General features: G+C 32.4%; 1 protein-coding gene across 1 annotated transcript in view; it reads right to left on the reverse strand.

Annotated features, from left to right (window-relative positions):
* Positions 1-23772, reverse strand: part of LOC129227371 (uncharacterized) — a 51893-nt gene that overhangs the window by 11352 nt on the left and 16769 nt on the right. The gene's annotated exons all lie outside the window — the stretch shown is intronic.

Below are 23772 nucleotides of genomic sequence, written 5' to 3' on the forward strand. Positions count from 1 at the left end.
ATGGCATAAAGACCACGCCTTATTTTCAAAATCGAACATTTAAAAAAATATATTTAAAAATTAAGCGTTGGGAAAACTAAAGTGTTTTCTCGCTCCACGTTGTTATATCATTTTATTTTAATTTTTTTATTATTATTTTATTATTTTTTTATTTTATTTATTTATTTTATTTTATTTTATTTTTTTATTAATTTTTTTTTTTTTTTTTTGCTTATTCTTTCACTTTTAGTGACTTCAAGTGGTACTTTTGACTTAAAGAAAATACCCCATTCTCACAAGTGGAAAAATAATTAAAAAAGAAAAGCAATTTTGTCCCACTGTTCCTCCAGTAAGTGGGAACCCTGAGACACATATTTTTTGAATTAGCGAGTGTTCTGACAACAATTCACGCAATATAATTTTGTGGGCTTAGTTTCTGTAGCAAAACATTTATATTCATAGTTTATGAAAGGTTGGCTTCGAAGATCACAAATTTTGCAAAAAATTCCATTATAGAATTCAACAAAACCATTAAAAAGAGCCTGCAAGAGAAAAACATCATAACTACGTTGCGATCGTTTTAGCAAAGTAAATTAATAACACAATTTTTTGCTAAATAACTATAAATATTTAAATTACACTTTTGAGATTATTTTAATCAAATCAAACAGAATTATTCATTACACAGTGCTTAAAAAAGAAAAAAAAAATTACAGCACAATGCACCATTTAACTTTTGAGGCGCGCGGTGACTTTGATTGAGGGCATCTTTTTTTCTTCCTTTTTTTCAGCCAATTGACACAGTGACTTCAAAAATTGGCTGAAAAAAATTTAAAAATGGTGGCCTCAAATGAAGTCACCGTACCTCAAACGGTAGCATACTTCTTTATTATGTTTAGACTTCTTTCGGAGAATTCTCACCATAAACTATGTATGTTACACAGACGATTCCGTCAATATGCATTTAGTGTAAATAAATTCATCATCCTCTTTTGGATAAGATCCAGGGAGTTTGAGCTCGGTTATGAAACGGTTGAGCAAGCTGCTGTTTTCATCTCTTTGATGTTGATGAATGCTCTAGCTCAAACTAAGAAATTTATGGTTGCGCACATTGATAAACTTGAGAGTAGAGATGGCCAACCCGCGGCGCGCGTGTACAGTGCGGCACAGAGTGGAAAGCGAAGATTTATTGAGAAATTTTAAAACTTGAGTAAGTGATGTCGTTTTTCAGAATTTCGTCAAACTCTATGCTCATATTTGACGAAAAACTTTAGTTTTAGGATTAACTTACATTTAAATATGAATACACCGATATCAAAAAAATATGATCAATATAATATAACCTAGAACTATAGTTAGGCGTCGCAGAGATGACATGAGCAAGGAGGCTGGCACAGAAAGCAGGAGTGCTCACCCCCCTAAAATCAAAGGTGAACCCCCTAAATATCGTGAATACCCCTCTCCCCCCCCCCCCCAAGAAAGAGCCATCCTAAAAATGAGAAAAATATCCCTCAAAAGACCCATCGCTCCCTAAAAATTTCAATGGCGCAGTCTGCGCAATGATCCTTCCTAGGTAAGCATCCCTGCAGAAAGTGTCTGAACTGCAACATTATAAGTACAGTTGAACTTTCATATAACGAGCGCGAAGGGACCTTGATATTTGCTTAAAAAACGAGTTCGTGAAAGAGAATTATACTAATTCATCATAGTTGCTTTTTTTTTTTTTTTGAGCAATCACGATTATTGCTTTCATTTGACTGTTTTGATGTGCTATCATTTTATTTTCCCGTCAAAACCTCTGCAGCATCACCGTCGACAGCTCCTCACGATGCTGCTTCTCTAGCAAAAACCGTCTCCAGGTTACATCCATATGCTACACACACGCGCATACATACACAACTACACACACACACAAGCGCACACACAAATACGTACACCTACACACATACACAAACACATACACACACGCATACATACAGACACCTACACACACACACAAACACATACACACACATACACACCACTACCCACATATTCATGCATGCTCACAGATACAAACACATATGCCTACACACACATACACATACCCGCCCCCACGCACACAAACACTCATACACACAACTACCCACACACTCAAGCCTGCATGCAGACACAAACACACATGCCTACACACACATACACATACCCCCTACACACAAACACACATACCCCCACACACAAGCACACACGCCCACAACAGACACACACTCGTGATTGCGAAAAACATAATTTGAATTCAAGATGTCAAAATTCAAATTATTATTTTTTCTTTTTTTTAATCTATGTACTGTACCAAAGTAGTTGATTAATTTGCTTTGAACTGTCTCTGAATGGTTCTTGTGTCATTGTTCTGTGGTCCTGGTGGCCTGATCGGTAAGGCCTTGGTTCCGGGCGATACCTCTGGGGGTGCTGAACCAGGGATCAGCTTCCGGTATGGATCAAAAAATCAGAGCCGTCTTCAGGGTCCCATTCAACTGGTTAAATCATAAATAGTGGTAGAGATCCTGAGGACTTTGGAGTGAAAAGTATTTTAATGCGCAAAAAAAGTCTTAGTGTCTTTGCATCACTTGCTTCACTCGTCTGTTGTCATTTTAGTTATTCTTACATTTTAACAAGAAGTTCTGTCTAGAACTAAACGAGCCTACTTTCCCATATACCCATACTACTTTCTAGTACCTGATCAATATTCTCAAAAATAGCTAAAATCGCAAATTGTTTCAAAAATATTTTTTAAATATTTTAAGCTGATTTCTAGGAATAAAATATTCCTCACTCATCTTAAAAAAAAAAAAAAAAAAAAAAAAAAAAAAAAAAAAAAAAGCAGCACCTTTTAAACAAAGCAGCTAATACACTTTTTCCCATTAAAAAATTCTTTAACAGCTTTCAAAACGAAAAAATAATTAAAATTAATAAGCTTATTAAAATAAATACATCATATCAAAAAAAAATCGTTTTTTCCCCTGTTGCCAAAAATAATTTTTTTAATGAATTAATGCAATTACCAAAATAAATAAAAACAATAAAATGTCAACTTAAAGAAATAATTTTCATTGTCAAAAAAAAAAGAAAGAAAAAGAAAAGAAAAAAAATCGTCTGCGTATACCTTTATGTAGAAACATGAATGACTTCGAGTTTATTCGCCGAAAACTGAATGCCTAAATTAAAACTTTAGCGTTAAAATAAAAACAAGTCATATCAACAATAATTATTTTACAGTTAAAACCATAGATGCGGAGTCGGAGTCAATCTCATTTTAGGATAAAGGAGTCGGAGTCAAATATCCAAAAATCGGAGTCAGTCATCTGTCCTCCGTGTATAAATTTTTGCCAAAGCTACGAAGTCAGAGTCGAAGTCGGGGAGTCGGAGTCCGATTAATTATCGGGCACAGGAGTCGAGTCGGAGTCAGGCGCCCCTACATTCTCGGAGTCGGAGTCTGGAGTTTGGCCTCAAGAGCTGTTTCCAACAAAATTTGTTCGAAGTAAATCCGCCTTCAAGTGCAGAATCTACATTGACTTTCAGTTTCCCCGTAGGTGCTAATGTTAAGGGATTTGAACTGTTCAAAATTGAGCGGAAAATTGTTCAAATCAAAAAGATATTTTATATACAAGTTTTTCATCAAAAGTTTTTTCCTAGAAAGTTTGTCTGAAGCAAATTCGCCTCACAGTTCGGAATTGCCTTGAATTTCCCCGTAGGCGCTAACGTTAAGTTTTTTTGAACTGTTCAAAATTGAACAAAAAATAGTTCAAATCAAAAAGTGAAATATGGGAATGAGGTGTACTCGCCGAGATCTTTCGAACAAAAAAAAGTTTGTTCGAATCGGACTATTCATTCGAAAGTTATTAGGGGGGGGGGGGGACAGACAGACAGACCGACAGACAGACAGACAGACCGACAGACATTTTCCCCCATCTCAATACCCTACTTTCCAATTTTTAATTTTTCAATATTTATTTAATTATTTTACTTATTTTTGATTTTTTTTTTTTTTGTTTTTCGCGATATTTTTAAGATGCATTGAGCCTTCTTTCATGCTTTTTTCTTCTTTTTCTGACTTTTACTGGGAAAGTAGGCTAAAAACTGCTGCTTTTACAACAAAATGCTGTGATCCGAGTATACTTTCTGCTGAAAACAGCGAAATAGAATCATCGGATACTACGTGACGAGGGAAGAGTCAAGTGCCTTCTTATGAAAAGCGGACAATACTTTACAATCGACTACCGCTACAACGCGATCCGACTTACGCGAAATGGTTATTACGCGATTTTTTCACCAGTTAAGAGTTTTACATTTAACGCGAATTCTTCACCCGCAACGCGAGAAATTCACGTGTGGATTTTCGGAAGAGAATCGTGGTGTGTGTTATTAGCTGCAAAAAAAAAGTTTTTTTTTTTCGTGAATAAACCTTCATCCCTTAGCATCGATGTGAGAGCGGAAGTTCCCACACCGCACAGTGGTTCAAAGGCGGAAAAAATAGCCATTTTTAAGTTTTAAGATAAAAAATAGTTCATGCCGTAATTACTTAGCCCTTGAGTTGTAGTAACTTACTCCAAAAGAGTTTTTTGAAAAAAAAAAATCGTTTTTGCAAAAAAAAGCAGAGATTGTTGAACAATTGCGTTTTTACTTTTTTCGGACGTACGACGTATACTTCAGTTTTAATTCATTCGTTCAATAAGGAGGACTAAAATTTAATAAAAGTCATTTCTGATTGGTTTTTCACACTTATAGGATGCATATTACGCATGCATATTATTATGGTTAAAAATTAAAAATTCATCAAAATTAAAAACTACCTGAAATAAAAAAAAACATTATTTTTTTAAAAATATAATGAAAAGTATTGTGGAATATACTTTTATCGGCGGCTTCCCGTGGGCTAAAATTTACATACATCAATAGTTTAATCCTTCCTGTAAATAAAGAACAACATTTTAGCTGCGACCACCTGCGACTGCAGTCGTGGCAGATGTTTTTGTTCGATCTACGCTATTTACGAATACCAATATAGTAAGTTAGAAAATAACCCGTAACGGTATGACGGGGGTAAATTGCTTTTTAGCCTACTTTCCCAGTAAAAATCAGAGAAAGAAGAAAAAAGCATGAAAGAAGGCTTAATACATCTTTAAAATATCCCGAAAAACAAAAAAAAAGTCAAAAATAAATAAAATAGTTAGATAAATATTGAAAAATTAAAAATTGGAAAGTAGGGTATTGAGATGGGGAAAAATGTCTGTCGGTCTGTCTGTCTGTCCCCCCCCCTAATAACTTTTGAATGAATAGTCCGATTCGAACAAATTTTTTTTTGTTAGAAAGATCTCGGCGAGGACATCTCATTCCCATATTTCACTTTTTGATTTGAACTATTTTTTGTTCAATTTTGAACAGTTCAAAAAAACTTAACGTTAGCGCCTACGGGGAAATTCAAATCAAAAATAAATCTTGAACTTAGAAGCGAAGTGGCTTCAAACAAACTTTGTAGGGAAAAACTTTTGATAAAAAACATGTATCGAAAATATCTTTTTGATTTGAACAAGTTTTCGTTCAATTTTGAACAGTTCAAATCTCTTAACATTAGCGCCTAAGGGGAAACTGAAAGTCAATATAGATTCCGAACTTAAAGGCGGATTTACTTCAAACAAACTTTGTTGGAAATAGCTCTTGACGACCTACTCCCGACTCCGACTCCGAGAATTTAGGGGCACCTGACACCGACTCTGACTCCTGTTCCCGACAATTAATCGGACTCCGACTCCCCGACTTCGACTCTGACTTCGTAGCTTTGGCAAACATTTATACACGTAGGACAAATGACTGACTCCGATTCTTGGATATTCGACTCCGACTCTTTTATCCCAAAATGAGATTGACTCCGACTCCGACTCCGCTGCTGTGGTTTTAACTGTGAAATAATTATTGTTGATATAATTTGTTTTTATTTTCACGCTAAAGTTTTAATTTAGGTATTTAGTTTTCGGTGAATAAACTCGAAAAATATGCGCAGACGATTTTTTTTTTTTTTTTTTTTGACAATGAAAATTATTTCTTTAAGTTGACATTTTATTGTTTTTTTTTTTTTTTTTTTTTGGTAAGTGCATTAATTCGTTTAAAAAATTATTTTTGGCAACAGGGGAAAAAGAAACGATTTTTTTTACATGATGTATTTATTTTAATAAACTTATTATTATTATTTTTTCGTTTTGAAAGCTGTTAAAAAAATTTTTTAATGGAAAGAAGTGTATTAGCTGCTTTGTTTAAAAGGTGCTGCTATTTTATTTGTTCGTTTTTTTGAAGAAAAGTAATCAATATTTTATTCCTAGAAATCAGCTTAAAATATTTAAAAAAAATATGTTTGAAAAAATTTGCGATTTTAAGCTATTTTTGAGAATATTGATCAGGTACTAAAGTAGTATGGGTATACGGGAAAGTAGGCTCGTCTAGTTCTAGACGGAACTTCTTGTTATCAAAGAAATTGGTCATAAAATTTGACATGCTCCATACTAACGTATGTCACAGTTTCACTACTTTGCAGGAGAGTCTAAAAACGTTTGTTTACTGTTTCCGAAAGTTGGGGCTATTGAAACATTCATCTATAAATATAGAGGATTTTTTTAAACAGATTTACGTTGTTATGGCTTAATGCGGCGCATTATTCTACATGTAATGTAGTAGTAACCTGAAAATAACAATTTTCGGAACTGTTTGGCTTTAAAGAAGATACATATGAGAAAGAAATTTTTAAAACTCATACAGAAATCTATATAAAAAGTTAAATAACCATTCTGTTCATAAAACAATGAAATTAAAAAATCATTAAACGTTTGAAATTTCTGATTTCTTTTTCGAAATCATTCTAGAATAAAGCTGTTCTCAGTTTGTCAACATTGCCAGAAAATATTGTTCGAGGGTATCAATTGCAATAAATAAACCTTGCATGTGGTATACGACTGATTTAATTTATATTTTTCACTGAAAACACAGAAATGAATTTGAACTACAGAGAAACCCCGATTTCACGTTCTCAGAGGCCTGAATCAAACATAAAATACATAAAATGTGGAAAAACGTCAATTCAAATCCAAAAACATGGGAAAACGTTACATACAGGAAATGTATAAAAAGCAAAAATCAGATAAGGAAACAAAAATAGTAATAAAGGTTGCTACGATGACACTTATAAAATGTAAAAATAAGATATTTTACGAAAAGAACATTTTTGTACACACCAGTTTAGATCATTCTAACACATTAAGTAACGATTCCGAGTGTTTAGGTTGAAAATAGTCAGTAATTATGAGTCATTGAATCCAAAGTAAATACAGCATCTTCCAGGATTGGAACATTTTGCGAAGTTTTTTTCCTGGTCTTTATGATAAAGAAAATAGTCTTTCACTATTATTAAGCTCTTAAATGCAGTACTGAAAGAAGAGACAAGTTGTGTTTCCTCTTCTTCTTGTTCATCTTCAGTCCATAAAGTCAGATACGGACGGAGCCGAAACGCTTCTGTTTTCATGGATTAACTTTATGTTTAAAAATGCACAGAGGGAATTTTCTTGATTTTAAAACATTTTTTCTCTTTTTTTTTAACTAACGAGGGAAAACGTAAAATACGGGAAATTCATAAATAACAAACTTTCCATCCGTGTTAAATTAGTATTATTAGTGTACGGAAAAACTGGGACCTGATGATAAAAAACGTAAAATGTGGGGAAAACGTAGATTCGAGGGACGTAAAATCGGGGTTTCTCAGTGTATACGATCAGCAAGCATGAAGATAAATATTACCATGCAACAATTTCAACAATTTTCCAAAGCATTTTTTGAGAATATTCAAAGTTATTGAATTTTTTCCGCTTTTTTGTCGTTTTGAACCACTGTGCACCGTACTAGTGTGAACATCGCTTACACAAATAACTACGTACTCCTCATTTTCCATTTATTTTTTTCATTCTAAATGCAAAAGATGATGAAATATAATGACATCTAAGAGCGCTGTTTCATCTCAAGTTTGTGAAGATAGAAAGAAAAAGAGAAAGTTTTTCTGACAATTAAAGAAAAGCTAAAGCTTCTTGAAAAGCTGAAACTAAATTAAAAATTGCGTCGAAGGTAGCACGACAGTAAGGTATGAATTAATCTTCCATACAAACAAGTAAAAGTCAAGAAAGGGAAATCCATAAAAGTTCACCGAGTAGTGTCTTAGTAAAATGCGAAAAATTATGAAAATGGAAGCTGCTCTTGTATTGTTAATTAAAGAAACCAGGAAGAGGGGTGTTGCTATAGATGAAAACATTGTAAAAGAACTAGTGAAGCCACTGTATTTAAAAATATATTAGAATAAAGGTTTGATCACGCAGCATAAATCATCATCCTCTTCACTTTTTAAAATTATAAATATCATTACTGGATCTATTGTACAGTACAAGTATAGTGCATTTACATTTCTTACTACATACTGAAGCACGTACTGCTGTTGGTATGTCTTTCTTTCCAATTGACCATTGATTTTGTGCATCGTAGCAGTAATTTGTGATAAATAAAACTTTTTATTTTAAATATAAGTAAAAATTCGGTTCCATACGTAATAAACAGTGATGTATAGTTGAGAAATAGTTTTCAACAGTTTGAAGGGGTGTTTACAAGTGTCTAAAATAATTGGCTACGTTTATAAAAACTTTTACACGTACCTTTTTCCACAAAGCGAAATTTCGACTTACGCGAGGGGTCTTGGAACGCATCCCTCGCGTAAGTCGGGACTCGACTGTAGTTTAAAAAAAAAAAGAATTTGGCAGTCACATCAGACTGCCGACAGAAGTGAAAACTTAAAACTACAAAATAAATTTGGTGCGTTTTGTGCGCACGTGTGTGTGTGTGTATCTGTGTGTGGGTAGGTGTGTGGTGTATGTTTAATCTTCATTTAAAATTAATTATAGTTTCAAAAATCAAACTTTTATCATTTGTAAATTTAAAATATTAGCTGCAGTCTAATTTTTACACTTATCAGCAATCCGAGCATCCATTATATACATTTTGGTGTGGTCTATTTCAGTTCGTTTATAAAGTAAATAGTGATACAAATATAGGAAATATTTGAAAATAAATTCCTAATTGGTGTTATTCAGTTTTCCATGCACAAAATGATAAACAATACACATACTGAACTTTCCACGTAATCAATTTACTGTATTACCCCTCTTTAGCCAACATGCCGGAAAGAGCCGACATGCCCGTGAGATTGATCAGCATGCCGGGAAATTCGAATTTTGAGACATAGCAGATAAAAAATTCTTAATTCATTTCGAAAAAAAAGGGGAAGGGAGGAATGAGCTAATGGATAAAAAGGCAATTGTCAAAAGCCAAATGCCAATTTGTTCTTCCTGTTTTTATCCATTTATATGAACAATTATGCAATCTATTTTGATTGATTTGAATGATATGCAGCTGCATCAAACTAGTTTTGCATGACGATATGAAAACATTTTAGTAACGTGTTAAAAAAATTCAATTGCTTTTAAATTTTTAAGCATCGATTTTAAGTTTAATTATATTTAAAAGTATAAATTAATCAATTATGAAAGTTCTAAAAGCCTTTTTTTAAAAAATCAAGAAAATCTGATTTAATAGAAAATTTTTTATTTAAATCAAAATATTTCCAACTTTTTTTTTTATTTTTTCAAAATAATAATCATTTTTAGCACCCTGATCAATATTATATACTCATTATATTCCAAACGTGATACTATAGGCTTATGGTTACTAAATAGGAATATATAATTGGCAATAAATAACAATTGAGGCAGTGAGAAGCAAAGGGATGTAAAAGGCAAAATTGAAAATTTGTAGATAACCAGTACACAAATGGCAGTGGAACCTCTCCTCTGTCTTGAAACAAGAAATAGTACTAGTAGCCCTGGTAGGTGATGCTGTACTGCATGATTTAGAAAAAAAAATCAATGGAACCCCACCTAGGACGTTATCTTTAAACGCGTTTTACTCAAAACTTTGAAAAACCCACTTACATCCCTTTGTTTCTCACTGCCTCAATTGTAGTTTTATATCTCGTTGTGCTAAGATCGCGATCATTGGACGCATCGTTGAATTAAATTCTCTATTTAAAAATTCAACTAATGGTAGATTTTTATCATCTGCAAAGTTGATGTTGAAATCCCTCTAAATATCATTGGCAAATCATCAAAGCTCTCCCCAATTTTATTTTGAAGTAATGCAGAAGCGTCTTTAGAAAAAACAAATATATTTTCATTCAAAAATTCTTGTTTTGCGTTAATAGGCTTAGCCGGTGAAATATAACCAGAAACCCCATTACAATTAGCTGTCCATTTGCAGAGTGGCAACGACAAACACATGAATCACCGATATCAGAAACATTATTGTTTTTCCCATCTCAAAAAATGCCCGAAGCGTCAAAAGAAGTTTTCAGCTCAAAAATATTATCTAAGCTTAAAAATGTTTTCCTTTGGAGATAATTGGTGTGGATCGAACTCACGCTCCTTGAGATTACTTGTATTCAGGAATCGGATTAGGAGACTCACTCGCTGCTGACAGCGCTACAGAGGTTCTCAGTTCCCAACGAAAGCAACGTTATAAAGGAACTGGGAGAAGTCGCGCATGTGCTGTATTCCAAATGTCGGTGAGGTGACGATGTTGCGAAATGAATGGTTTTACTTACCTCAAAAAAATGCTCCATGCACCTAAAGAAGTTTTCACTTCAAAAAGATATTTAATGAAAATCTCACCTTGGGTTTTGGGGGGACTGAAAAGGTGACTCGAAACCAATTAACACCACATTTGCATTACTACTAAAAAAGCAAAAAATAAAATAAAAACAAATATTTCAGGGAGACGGCTTCCTTCGATTTCCAACCTAACTAAAGCATTGACTCTAGCTTGTATTTTGTTAGAGTACTAATTCGGTGAGCGCTTTCTGTACTAAGCTTCTCCATTACTCACACTTTTGAAAAAGCAGGTTATTTGAGTAAAATCATATAATCAGTACATGTAAAACATTTTTTTTTTAAATTTTTTTTTGTATTTTTCAGTAGGTTGAAAAATATTGAAAGCGGCTCGTAGAACTTTTTTTTTTCTTTAGAAAGTGGCACTCTTTTCAAAAAAGTTGGTGGTCACCCCTGCTTTTGAGTATCGGAGTTTTGGACATTTAATAAATCTTTGCACAATAAATTCATAGTTTTAAACTTAAAAAAGGTTTGTATTTTTGGTTTTTAAAGTGTTTTTTGAAGTTTCTCGAGAAAAGCACATGAAGTGAAACTAAGCAGACGAAATTTTCCTTTTAACACGAATTCTAATCACTGTGAATGTATTTCTTTAAATCAAAACTGATTTGTAAACACCGACAGATGGCAGCACTACCAATCTTCATCTACATTTCGAAGATGCTTTGCTCCAGTGGCGCCGTGGAGCAATTACCTGTTCACTTTAACATTTATATTGAGATTTATGATCCATTCGAAGATTGGTATTCTTCAACAACTCCGACTTTCCTTTGCTCAATATAGTTTGAAACAAGACGTTCGTCCAAAACAAAACAATTCTACTTTCCCGTATACCAATATCGACTTTCTAGCAGGAGCCATGTCTCTCTCTCTCTCTTAGTGCTCTTGGGCTTCACCATCAGGGGCACCCCGATGGGACATCATGGAAGGTCACTGTGACCTCCCAAAAATTCCCTCATTCGGAAAATTTCGCTATCGATTCGGAAAATTCGGGGACAAAAATGCAACATTGATTTTTTTTTTCTTTTAATTTTTTTTTTTAATTTTTCAAAATTTTTCTCCTCAATAAATGTAAAAGGTATTTATGACATGCAGAGTCAGATTAAAGCATCCGCACATGGGACACAGACCCAGGGCACCAATATTTGGCGAGCACCAAATCTTTGTCAAAATCAATCCAATTGAAACTTAGGTAAAGTTTCAATTGGACTCATTTCATATCGCACTATATTGGATCCAGGAAAAAAAATCCCCTTAAAACTTAGTCGTTTTCGCAAATCCGAAAACCACTACAAGTGTAGTAAACATATACATTATTAAATTTTATATCATAGATAATTTTGATATTCACGGCTTACTACAAAGGGCAAAGTTTGACAACATTTTTGTACTGGATGTACTCGTACATACATATATATAAACTAGAAAGTCGCCTGTCAAGGTATGACGGGTGAAAATTGCTTCTACATTTGAACGAAGTCATTGCCAGCTTGGTGATATTTTGATAGTTGAAATTGTAAACCTCACTCCAGTGCATGAACCCTAAACTTCGGTAGGTAGCGTTCATTGTTGACCATTTTTTCGTTCTTCTTTCCCCTGAAATGATACAGTCCTACCAGTAAAACAGTTACGTTACCGGATCGAGTTCAGCCTCGTTATAGTGCCTAAAAAGAGTAGTGTGCCGATCGACGGGGAAAAAGTGAGGTCAGATCTGAGGAAAAACCAGATGGCGCTGCGCTCGAGGTGTACGTTATGCTCCTCAATCAGACTCGTTTTAAATCAGCGATTGCATGCTCATTTCGCAGTTTAAAAGCCCCGTTTTTCGGATTGAACTTATTTCTGCACAAAAGACAAATTCTGTAATAAGTGCTATTTGTTACATGGGTGTTCATTTATTTTTTGAAGAATATAAAATTACCTTATGCTAATTTATCTTCAATGAAAATAGTAGACTATAAGGGGCCATTCATTAAATATGTAAGGGTACCGAGGGGGAGGGGGTTGGAAAAGCCTCTACGTCCCTTTGGGGGGGGGGGTCAAACTCATTCTTACGTAATATTTTCCAAGTCGGTATTTCACATTAGAAATTGCGCGATCAACAAGTGATTTGGCAGAGATTATGTTCCATTTGCGTATGGAAGTTAAAAAACGTGTTAGGATAAGATGTTTTTTTATTTGTTTTACAAAGAATGAATAGTGTAAAATATAATAAAAGAGTCGCATTATGTATGGCATGTTTTATTTTTAATTAATATTACATTTTAAAAAAATCGAAAAAACATTCAGTTTAGATTCCAACTTTTCAGTAACTATTTATTTACGCAAAAAGTTAAATTTAATATTGTGAATTTAATAACGATTCCAGTGATGTAACGATTCCAAGATTTGTTATTTTCTCATTTTGAAAAACGAAATGGAATCTTACGTAAGAATAGGGGGGGGGGGGGTGAAAAATCTTACGTACCCTTACATGGGGGGAGGGGGATTAAAAATTGCCAAAATCATACTTACGTAATTAAAGAATGGCCCCTAAGTATTCAATAACTACGCGTCTCTTATTTCTCTACTAATAATAAAGCTGGTACCTTCTATCCCTCGCCAAGTGTTTAAATTTGCCACTTTTCTTAAAATTTCGGGAGACTTAAATACCTTTTATCTCGATAACGGGGGACGATAACAAAAATAATTATCAATTTCGTACAGGATTTTAAAAGGCTAAAATTTAAAAAAAAAAAAAATTTAATATAACTTACGTGCTTATTGATTCCGTTTGTCCGAAAGTCGAATGGTCGGTCGCTAACAGTTACCAAGCGTAGCGTTGCTGGAGATTTCCAACCTATTCTCCAGACCCATAAACTGTAGAGGTGATGCTACCATATACCGTGCCCAAGTCGGGCTCTTTCTCATTTAGGGGCCTCATTGACTTAGGAGTCGCTCCATTCTGCTTTAAACTCATGCTGGCTACATGAATGGGGCTTGAGTCTCCCAAGTGGCATTAAAAACAACAACAAACTCCGCCCTAAGCCATCTCGATTGATAATACATTTGTCTTAAAATATAAGTATCAAATTTTCAGTCAATTGTGTAAAATTTTGTTTTGAAAACATCCTTGTCTTTGTGTCTACTTCAATAATGATCTTTTTATCGTCAATATTATTTTCCACATAATTTTCATTACATACAAAAACTACAATATTTGGAGATTTTTTAAATTTCATACAAACCCAATATTCGTTAGGCAAATTAATATGAACAATTTCATTTATAATAGATTTATACGTGGTTATTTCAGTTTCATCTGTAGAAAGATCAAGTTTTATTTTTTTCAAACAGGGAACATTTTTCTTAACTGCATAATTCCTGATGGACCTTTTCTTTGGTAATTTTTTAGTAAAGTATGTTGGCAGACTTGGGAAAATTGTCGGAATTGCCTCATCTTTAAAAAAAGTTTTTCCGCGAGGAATCAAAACTTCCTCACCATTTATAATATGCTTAAAATGCGCTTCAATAAAATGTTTTTCGAAATGCAGAGCACAAATTGAGCTATATTTATCAAAAACTTTATCTAACCTGGGAATTAACGAGTTCCACTTTAGTTTTTCTTCATCTGCTGGAGCTTTAAAAAGCGCAACTTTTTCCTTGCATGTTTTGTACCCACTTTTGCACCCTGGTACGAAACAAGGTAAAGCTTTATTTCTTCCAATGTTCAACTTTGATGTCTCCATTAAAAGCCTTAAATGCTGTTTCATGAAATATTCACGAAATATAGGTAAAAAAGAGAAACGCGGAACTAAATTGTAACAAAATCCCACGTGTACTAATGTAAATACCGCGAAATTGAACGTACATCTCGACCGCACTGCCATCTAGCGGTTTTCATACAATTTGTCTTCAAGAATCGTGGGGAAAAAAGCGCCGGTCGGCACACTACTCTTTCTAGGCACTATAGCCTCGTCACAATAAAGACTTTCCCTTTCTTGTTAAACATTAACAAAACATATTATCAAATCATCATGCCTTGACGCGAGTTTCATTGTTGAAACACGCGGGTTACTCAATCATCGCCTATTATTTATATGAGGATATCGTAATAACCTATCAAATTATTTTATTGCTTCACTATATTGAATAAAAGAAGGGAGGGGGAGTACCAAATAATGTGTCTTGCTTCAAAAATCATATTCGGTTCCAGATGACGTAAGTGCATTCTCGTATTTCATCATTTGGCAAAATTGAAATTTCATTCGGGAAAGAGAGGATTTTTCTTCTTCCAAAAATTTTAGTTCGAGTGCCCCTGTTCACTGTATGCCTTACCAAAATACATCTTTATAAACAAGAAGAGATCCAGGCGTGCAGGAATTCAGAAGCTAGATCCGCCTTTGTTTGCGAGAGTCAAAGCAATTTTCAAAAGAACAAAATACGACTTATGTGAAAAGAAAGCTTGTTAATGCAAAAACAATAACAAATTCACTCTCTCAATTTGTTAGGTGTTAGGTTTCAATAAATTCTAGTTACTATTTTTCTTATTATTATTTGACAGGAATATTTAAAATTAAAGATTTTTTTTTTTTTTTTTTTGTGATGCGTAAGTGGATAGAAATACGGAAATAATTTACAGCAAAAATTGCTCCAAAATAAACAGGGATCAAAAATCAAAATAAACAGAATCAAATGCAGTAAATTCCATTAGGACATTTGTAAAACAAATGTACACAACTTTAATGAACTTATGATGCTTTTGATCAGTTACTTACTCTCCATTACGTACAACTGTATTGGAACAGTTGTGAACAATATACGGTCAATTCGCGATAACTCGAATCTAAAGGGACCGATGGAAACTTATTGGAAGTTCGACTTATTGCTGGTTTCGGTTTTCGACATTTTAATACTAAAAACCATCGAATATTTTAATTAATATGTTCATATAACAAATAAAATTACAGAACTTAAAAGTTTTTAAGTACAATATGCTCTGTTTAATCAGAAGTATTTAGAGAAAAAAAATCAAAAGCATGGTTTTGATTTCGATACTGCTGGAACCAATTGAATAGAGCTGATTCTACTTCAGGAAAAGGTGTACATCTTCATTCGTTTCAAATTCGAATTCATGGATTCTACCGCTTTAGAAATTTCTCTTTTCCTTTTAATATCATTGACCGAGTACTTGCTTAGATATCTTTAATAGTAAAGAAAACTCACTCTGTCTCTCAGAAACTTATCAGCAAATGATCGAACTAAAGAATGAAGTGGAACGCATATTAACTTAAGTCAGCCTTTGAATAAAGGTACAGTCAGTTGACTTGACAATTTGACAACTTAAAAGCAAATTCGTAGTCCAGTCGAAGTGTAAACAGTAAAACAGTACAGTACAACAAAAGGAAACAAACTAACTCATTTCCGCACATATAACTCTTTTATCGCACATTGGCTCAACAGGTGCTCTTCTTGCTTTAAAGGTCTATTGGGCAGGAATTGTAAGTGAAGGTTAGTTAATTTTTCTCTCATAGTCACTTGTTTCTTTCTGTCTTTCTTCGTTCTTCGGAAATAAATTTCGAGTAATCTTTAAAAAAAACTTCGAGTTAAAGGAAGTTAACTTCGAGATATTGAGAAAAATTAGCATGGAATTAAAGACGAAGGGGTCGGGACTTAATTGAAACTTTGAGTTATAGTAATGTTTGAATTATCGGACTTCGAGTTATCGCGAATTGACTGTATTTTATTAAAAAAAACTAACAATTTTTTAAAGCAGAATAATGAAGCTAAAATTACAAATAAAAAAAATAGGATGACAAGCGCAAAAATCAAGCAATTTTATTGCTGCCATGCAATAATAAAATTAAGAGTCTTATCAATTGAATTAATTTTCAAAAAGAGGAAAGAAAAATGTGTATTTATAAAAAAGAAAAGAAATCCTAGCATATGTTTTCAGAACCTGAAATGTCAAATGCAAACGATTAGTTTGTTGTAGTTCTTAAAGTTCCACTCAACCCAACTGGATGTGTGCAGCTTAACACATTTCGTCAATTTTTCAGCAAAAATAGATTGAATAAGCATATTATCGTTTCGCTTTAGAAAACTTATTTCAAACTCTAGAAATCGAACTTTGCATTCTACTCGCTAATGGGTTTAAATAATGAGCAACTCATTTTTTTGTTATAAATCTAACTATAGCAAAATCACTTTTTTTTTTCATTCAAACAAGGATTTGACATCTATTTCAACTTGTTCAAGTTCATTTGACTGATCAAAAAATAATTCATCAGTCGAGTCGGTTAATGTTTAGATGTTTCAGGTGTTATGTGGGTTACACAAGTGCGAACTGATATTTTAACTGTTTAGCTTATTTACTGCAGTGATTGTTTAAATCCATCACTCATACTATGATAAATTTTATTATGTTAACACTAGCCTGCGTGCCCGGCGTTGCACGGGCTACTTAAAAAATGAAAGAGCTGTTCAATTGATGTTTTTGTATTATTCTGACATCAGTTTCTAAAACGCTAAGGAGTAAATAATTACGCGTAATGCAAGGTTTGCAAAACACCAGTAGAGCATATTTTTGGCAAAAACCTCTTTAACGTTTATCATATTTATCAATAATAAAAGTTATTGAGTATTTTCAATTAGCACAAAAGATGAAAATATATGCATTCTCAACTATAATATGTGCTCACTTTAAACTGAATTAAATCTGATAGAATATATCTGAAATATTTATGTACAATTACAATCAGCTTTTTACATAAAATGACACACACTTATTGACACACACAATTACGTGAAACTAAAGCACCAAGACTTATTAAATACCAATAAGCATTAATTTAATATCAAGCCATCAGATTCCAATTAAGCTTTAGTTAAAATCCTTAACAACAATCTTTTTTGTTCAACTCTGTTTCACTTAAAGAAATCCAAACAATCTTAATTTAACGTGTTCTTTTAACGATACAAACTGTATTGCAAAAATCGAAACAGGAAGGAAAAAGAGATTTATTACAATTCGAAAACTCACCCATGTGATGGAAAAAAGTCCAACAAAATAAACATAATTAGTCGCACATCCTAAATGTACCCAAATATGAGGCCGGTGAATGATAAACTTACACTTCAATCAATAAACATTACTAAAGAAACATTTTTCATATGCTGAAAAGAGTTAAGAACGTTGAATGTGAAAAAATAAGAAAAGACAGACGATAAATGTCCGAATAGAGCATTCAATTTTAAACTAATTAAAAATGAAATTCTAGATGGAAACGTTGTTTTAAGATTTGGACAGCAGCCAAAAAAATCTCTTTTAAAACAATTATTAGAATTTTATTTGCTCATACGCAAAATGGCAACAGGAAAGAAATAAAAATTCCTGAATAACGTTATGTTAATTAACGTTTTAATTAATATCTCCGCTAATTAAAGTCGTACAATTACGAGATTGGGTCTATTGTTTTCTTTGGAAAATTTCGAATTGATCGGTATCTCGTTCGACTCTCGATTCGCAGCGGTTCTCGAGGAGATCGATCTTCAGACAGACAGACAGACAGACAGACAGACGGACGCGAACAGATTTTAATATTATAGTGGATGGTTCTGAATGTTTAAAGTTAATGTAAACTAAGTAAACAACAATTATATTGTTTTCAGTGTGTTTATATTGTCATGTGAATACTTGATCCCTGGGATCATGTATCCCTCTAAACCAGCGGTTCCCAACCGATGGTTCGCGAACACCTGGGGGTTCGCGAGAGGTTTTCAGGGGGTTCGCGAGAAAAATATTGTAATGGCGCAGTTTTAACATGCCTGTTTCTGATGAAGTCTCATGCTCAAGCGGTTTCAAGTAATTTCTGCTCCTTTTTTATTTATTTGTCTCTTGAACATCCGATACTCTTACGATTAAAATATTTGCGTACCTCCTGACATATTTTACATTTAAATAATTTAGTTTGTTATTTCAATGCGCCGGTTTTGGTGCTTCCATTGAGAATGACAGCCCTGAAGCTATGCTGAAAAAGTTCTATTTATGAATACAATGTCTTTAGATGAAATAATTTGAAAGCGTTCGTTTCCTCAGAAGCTTTTGATCGGAAAGATTGATTAAACTTGGTGAAAATATTAAATAGAGCATATGCGAGCGTCTAAAATATTTTGATGGTAAGTTTCTTTACCATTAATTTGAGACCGAGGTAGATCTAGCTATCGCTCAGCTCTTGTGTTGAGTCAAATATGTATAGAAGTGAGATCACGTTGCTGCTTAATACTATAATTTCTGCACGCTACATATTCTAAATTTAGTTCGAGCTTTATTGCCGAAAAAGGGAAAGAATAGCTAATAACCCAAAAATACCACACAAGTATTAAAAATTAATTACTATGAAAAGTTTTCGTAGGTGAAAGTTTTGCAGTGGGAAGTTTACCCAGTAAAAAAAAGAAAGAAAGAAAAAAAATCAGCAGAATTTAACCATGCATATTAATTTGCGCTCTATGCAAACAAGGAATTTGAAATTTGTGAAGAAAATGTCTAATATGTGGTAAGCGAGCAAAAAAATATTTGTTTTGTTAAAAATTACCTTTGTGGGTGTAAAAAATTAGTGCATATGAGCATTTTGAACATAGACGCTTCTATTATTTTTCAATAAACGCATTTTAGTCCGCCCATTATAGCATAATGACAAGGAAATTCTTTAGCAATCAAACGATTAATGCACGCAATATATCTTTATCAAAAGCTAGGCCTAGTCCTTGTTAAGAAGACTTAAACCTACAGATCTTTCTCATTTTACTGTAAGAAAAAATTTCATTTACTTAATCAGAGACAGTTCCCTGAAAGGTATTTTAAAGATCATATATTATAAATGTATATTATAAATATATTATAAATCTGCGTATATATCATATATTATAAATCTTCGTTTTCAAATGTTTTTAAAAGTTAATTGAAACTCAACGCAGAGAAATCGCTGCGTTTATTTTTTGTAAATTAGTTTTGCATTCATTCTTTAGCGATCATTTTAATTCGTAGTAATATATGTAATTTTATATTTTGCAATTATGTTTTGCTCTTGTTATAAACTATGGAGAAGCATCAAACTAAAAAAAAACACAAATTTTACTATCTATGTGTGCGGGCATTTTTTTTTTTTTTTTTTTCACCGCTGACTCTAAACGAAGGCATCAAGTATCCCTAATATGCCTAATATGCGATTTTTACAAACGTACTTGTTCTATTATTAACAATCAGTGACAACTTAACTAAAAATGTCTCTCAATTATTAAAGACTGTCTATACTTTATCATTACACTTCGGCATTTTTTTAAATCGTATGTAACGGATGATATAAACTTCAGAATGTTTTCCTAAAAAAATTTTCCCTTGACACATTCAGACAATCATTTCCTGAGTTAAAACAAAATGGCTGAAAAAAAAAACGAAGTTTTTATGTACAAGTATAACTTGAACATAATTGCCAGGTTTCAATCTCTACTTAATGATTTTGGTACATTTTTGGCTGTAGGATCATATATCCCCAGGGATCAAGTATCTCTAGTCTCCCCTACAAAAAAATAAATAAATAAATAAATAAATAAAATAAAATGGTTATCAATTTACACGTGTTTTGAATTCACTCGACTTAGATTTCGAAACTTGCAAATGAAATTTTCTCCTAACGTCCTACGAGAAATTGCATTTCAGTTTTCATTTTTAGTTCATTTCATTTTATTTATTTGCTTATTAGTTTTTTTGAGGCGCAGAAAAGTACGAACATACTAAGAATCCTTATAATTTTCTTCATTTTTCGCTAGTAATTATTCGTGTTGTTATTACTATATATATATATATATAATAAAACTCAAAAATATTTAACATTATTGCGTGCGGAAGAAGTTAAAACCTTTTTATCTAAAAAAAAACCCAGCAGCATTTAAAAAAGTATTTTTCGCACTGATAAATAAAAAAATCTGCAGAAGTTTTTTAGAAAAAAAAAACTTATCTAAAAATTGTTTTGAATTGAAATAGAGTTACTAATAAAAATCCGAAATGCATTTTTCCCTAGATTTAATATTAATCAAAGTGAGAATATTTAAATTTAATTCAAGTTTAATTAATTAAATTTAATATTGATCAAAGGGAGAAATTGGTTGAATCAAAATGATTAAATTGAAGTATCTTTTATTTTTCATACAGCAGAAATAGATGCAAATAATTTTATTTTTCAGTATAAATGATTATTGAGATTTAAATATGGTATATTCATTCTTAGTTTTCAATCTTGATATGTTTGTTATTTTGTTTCGAAACGATTAAAAAACAAAACATTCTCTCTCTCTTTTAAAGGATGAAATGATGCAAGCTTAAAATGAAGAGTTGAATATCAAACCGTGTTCATTTCATATTTTTAAATTTTACAGAGAGACAAAAAAAAAAAGTATCACGCTCTGTCCACTAAATGTTTCCAGAAGATTTTTTCCCCATAAAAAAGACTTGGTATACGACTTCATTCTTATTAAAAGAAAGTGGGGTAAGATGACTATATTAAGCTTTAAAAAAAAATTCTCGATTTAGGATGTAAATTAAAATTTTGAAATTTATACCTATGACTTCTTCAAATTGTTAAATTCAACAAAAAATACTGCAACTCTCGTTGCCAAGTTCAGAAATATGAAAATATGTCATGGAAAACAAAAAGTGTTATTCGTCATCTTGCTTCGCCTATGGGGTAAGATGACGAACAGCTTAAAGTAAATATTAAGAAGGGAAAATTATACTTTAAAAATACACAAACTGGTTAAATTGGTAGAAATAGTATGTTTTTCCATCCCAAACATCTGTTCTGAGCATGTTGTTTCCCTATCTCCCACGCAAATAGATCCCCAGTTGGAAAGAGCTCGCCTGGATGGTTCTGAGAACATATTCTGAGCATGTTGTTTCCCTATCTCCCTCGCAAATAGATCCCCAGTAGGAAAGAGCTTGCCTGGATGGTTCTGATAGAATCCTCATATAAATAATAGCCGATGATCGAGTAACCCACGTGTTTCAACAATGAAACTCGCACCACGGCATGATATTTTGATAATATGTTTTGGAAACGTTTAACATGCAGGGAAAGGCTTTATTGTGACAAGGCTGAACTAGATCCGGTAACTTAACTGTTTTACTGATAAGACTGTCATTTCAGGGGAATAAAAAACCGATAAAATGGTCAACAATGAACACTACCTACTGGAGAGTTAATCCACTGGAGTTAGGGTTACAATTTCAACTATCAAAATATTACCAAACAGGAAATGGCTTCGTTCAAATGTAGAAGCAGTTTTCACCCGTCATACTTTGACGGGCGACTTTCTAAAAAATTCTTAATGAGTAATTTCCAATGATAGACTTCATGCGCCTGAAAGATTCCCTAAATATTCTATGATGTTGCTACCCCTTCAAAGAATAAACAAAAAAGACGAAGGGTAAAAGTTAGGGAATTCTTTCGGCGCCAGTGTAAGGTAGTAAAAAATTTCATTCGGAGTCAATTTTTTGAAATATATTGGCCTATTTTATTATTATTATTTTAAAACTCAGAGTACTAAATGGTGTTTTTTTAGTTGGTTAAAACTACTAATCTTAAATATACGAATTAATTTTTGCTAATATATTTATAATAAACTAGTAAATAAAATCTGCATCTTGATTTTGTGGGAAAATATTTTACAATCTTCTTAACAACTTGTTTACACTTTAAGGTCATCAATTTATTTTTTAAAGTGGCGATCAGGTGGTTGTTGACAGACTTTTTAATTGCCATTACAAAAAATTTGGTCGCCCCGTGGCTGGTGGTGACCCCTTATTTTTTCTTTAAAAATTTATCATCTTCCTGTAGATCATATATTCATTTTAGAGAAATCTCAAAATTAACTCCAATTTCGCATTACACCAATCATATCAGTCATGCTAATTAAATTTATTTATCGTGTGCTGCGCTTAACATTTATATTTCTTTGCAATATTTAATTTAATTATCGTTTGAGATATTTATTAGTTTTTTGCAATGGCAATGATAAAAGAAATTAGATAGAACAATTAAAATATTTTGATAGAATGTGATTGTTGTTTTTCGGGCCCGTTGATTGTGGTGAATATTATTTATGTAGTTAATAACATGTATTATTTATGGTATTTTTAGATGAGTATTATTTAAGTAGTCACATATTTAGTTAAAAGTATTTTACTTAAATCTAAGAATTTGATTGTTTATACTTAAGAGCTGAAATTCATTTATTTTAAAATTCCAAAGGAGTGGAAGAAACGTTTTTGAATGCACCTAGGCAAGATAAGTGGTTTATTCTATTTATAAGATTTTTACAAAAAAAAAAAAAAAAAAAAAAAAGAACGTTATGCGAAGTTTTAAAGAATGAAATTTTATTTATTTTCTTGCATAAGAACATTTTCTAGTGTCTCACAAAAATATTATTATTTAAAATTATTCAAACTGCGTTATGGAAACTTCAATACTTCGGTAAATACTTACTGATGGTTAAATTTTAATTTTTGAAGTAATTTGCTGGTATTTTGATATTGGTTTACGCGATATCTATCATTCCATTCCGATGAAGAATTTTTTTTTTAAATTCGATTACGATTGGCTTATTATTATGGAGGAGTCAAATTAGAACTCAAATAATAGCTTTTAGGGGAAGAAATAAAGCTTTTTTTTTACTAGGCTTGAAAATGCATTTAATGATACAGATACGAAAAATGAAATTTTGATACATATTAAAAGATTGGAAACTTTATTTACAGAATTTGAAAACTTATTGGGTAATAAAGATTCTGAAATCGCAAAATTTGAAAAAACGTATTTCAAATGTAAAGCTCAGAATCAAAATAATCGAAAGTTTAGATGTACTGTCTCAGATTGCGGAAGAACAAAGCAATCATCAAATTTGTTCCACCGGTGTAGCCTAAAACTAACAAAGTTCTCTACTTAAAATTATCTCTTTGGGTTCCATCTGTACCCATATCCGATCT

The sequence above is a fragment of the Uloborus diversus genome, chromosome 8 (genome assembly GCF_026930045.1).
Source record: "Uloborus diversus isolate 005 chromosome 8, Udiv.v.3.1, whole genome shotgun sequence".
NCBI lineage: Eukaryota > Metazoa > Arthropoda > Arachnida > Araneae > Uloboridae > Uloborus > Uloborus diversus.